At 40.8% G+C, this 2,537-nt stretch overlaps 1 pseudogene; it reads left to right on the plus strand.

Annotated features, from left to right (window-relative positions):
- Positions 1 to 1,093: 1,093 nt before the first annotated feature.
- On the plus strand, positions 1,094 to 2,006 carry LOC106026106 (olfactory receptor 2Y1-like; annotated as a pseudogene).
- The last annotated feature ends 531 nt before the right edge of the window (positions 2,007 to 2,537 follow it).

Here is a 2,537-nt window from a genome sequence, read left to right on the forward strand (position 1 = left end):
CCAGTCATCATGGCAGAAGTCCAACATGGTGAGGAGACAATAAGACACCTTATCAGTCTTCTTTCTCTGGTGCTCCAGACCCAAAATAGACTTCCTGCCTTTCCTTCCCACTCACACCAATGGCACGCCAGTCCCTAGATAAATCATCATTCCTGCTCCACCATCCTCAGCTAATTTTTAGCACCACTCAATGAAAGTTTATCAATGAGACCCCACCAGGCCTTTGTCTAGCAAGAGAGCCTCTGCATTCCACACACCAACTGACATAAAGTTCTTGTATAGGTAGAGCAGCTGGGCAGTGATTAATAGGGGCCTAATACAGATCTTCGTCTGTTCCCTGTTACAGTGCCCAAAAAACAGCTGTTATTTAATGTTTAGGCTACATGTGAATTAATGCAACATTGTTACAATGAACATTTACTCAATCTTTTTCACATCAGGGTCAGAGATAGCATCTAAATAACTTCTTGAAATAATTGGTTCAACATTGGTCCTTCAGTGATGATCTTCTAGTTCAGCAGAGATGGGAGAAATAAGATGTCATCCTGTGATCAGTTTCATTTCAGGAGGGTACAATGACTGCATTCCCTGAGCAGAAGGAAACAAAAGAGCATCAAGAGGTCAAACTTATAATCCCAGCCTGGTTAGTCCTGAAACTTAATGTTGTGAAACGCTATAGCTAACAGATGAAAGGACAAAAGGGGAAAGCAGGGAAAAATAATGCTCTGTTTCACAGTGCAGATTTCTGAAATAAGTTCCCACATTACTTAGGTTGCATAATGTGAGTGCTATCAGAAGGCATACCTGTCAAGTCTAACTTCAGATGAGGAAGCATAAAACAACAAGATGGTATACTTTAATGTTCTGCAAATGACAGAAGTAGGGATTGGGTACAAAAAGGATGACATCACTTCTAAACCAGTGATTTCAGTCTGAAAAATATGAATAGAACACTGAACAAAACTGAAATCAGTAGCAAAACTGAAAGTAAAAAGCATGACTTTGAAATACTTGGAGAGTGTTACACAATATTTTAATGCATGATCTTCATAGAACATCTTAAATTATCAAATTATTCTATAGGTGAAAGATTATGGGAAATGACAATATCAGTTTTGGAGATGAGTTCATTTTGGAGGGATTCTCATATTGGCCTCAACTGGAACTCTTCCTTTTTTACTTCATTTTAATTTTCTACTCCCTAACTCTCTTGGGCAACACTGTTATCTTCGCTCTTGCCTGACTGGACCTTTGATTGCACACATCCATTTACTTATTCCTCTCCTTCCTGGATCTCTGCTACACCACCAGCACTGTGCCCCAGCTCCTGATCAACCTGTAGGGACATGATAGAACCATCAGCCATGGAGGGTGTGTGGCCCAACTCCTCACTGTCCTGGCCCTGGGTTCCACTGAGTGTTCTTGGAGTGATGGCCTTTGATCGCTATCCTGCTGTCCACTTCGCTATACAAGTATTATGTGTCAACATCACTGCCAGGCACTGGCTGTTACCTCATGGGTGGGAGGCACCATAAACACTCTGATCCAAACAGGCCTCGTGATGGCCATGCCTCTCTGTGGTCACCATCTGAACCACTTCTTCTGTGAGATGCCTGTGCTCTTGAAGTTGACTTGTGAGGACCCAGGAGGAACAGAGGCCAAGATATTTGTGACTTGACCCATAATCTTGGTCTATCCTGTAGCACTAATTCTCATCTCTTACACATACATTGCACAAGCAGTAGTAAAGGTCAGATCAATGGCAGGATGCAGAAAAGCTTTTGAGACATGTGTGTCTCATCTTCTGGTGGTTTCTCTTTTTTATGGCTCATGCATCTACACATATCTCCATTCCAAAGACAATTATTCTGACAGTGGAGGAAAGTTTGCTGCCCTTTTTGTACTATAATCATCCCCATGCTCAATCCTCTCATTTATTCTCTAAAGACTAAAGATGTAAAGGGGGCTCTTGGAAGGTTCTAGGGAAGGGGAGAGACTCAGGGTAGTAAAGGAATGGGAAACCAATGTAAGTTTTTCAGTTTACATAACACACACTGTCCTTGAAAGGCAGAAGATCAGTAGAAAATTACCCTCACAAAGTCTTCAGATTTTAGAGCTTTTCTTGAAAGGAAGTTTTGAGTGGAGATCTGCTGAAACATTTCTTGTTTATGAAGACATCTATCATGCTTTGTATGTACTTGTTTTATTCTTTATGTTGTGCAATGCTGTTAGCATTCTTTTGTTTGCAGTATCCACTCAAGTAGTTTACTTTTGCTCACAGATCTTTCCAATGTCTGAGGAACATAGGAAATGTTGGTGTTCTTTCAGAGAAAAACTGCATGAGGAATTTTGAAAGAAGGGTCCTGGCATCTATGGTATTAATCTACAACCAGTGAATTAAGGCTGGAGAGTGGTTTCAGACAGCAGATGAACCTAATGTATCCATAGCCAGCCATGACCATGTAAAACATTTCTTTAAATTATGGCAGGTTGTTTCATTAGATTCATCTTGGAAGATAGTTACTAGAGGAGATGTC

The sequence above is a fragment of the Cavia porcellus genome, unplaced genomic scaffold (genome assembly GCF_034190915.1).
Source record: "Cavia porcellus strain 051 isolate PalLab524CR breed Dunkin Hartley unplaced genomic scaffold, mCavPor4.1 scaffold_20, whole genome shotgun sequence".
NCBI classification, from domain to species: domain Eukaryota; kingdom Metazoa; phylum Chordata; class Mammalia; order Rodentia; family Caviidae; genus Cavia; species Cavia porcellus.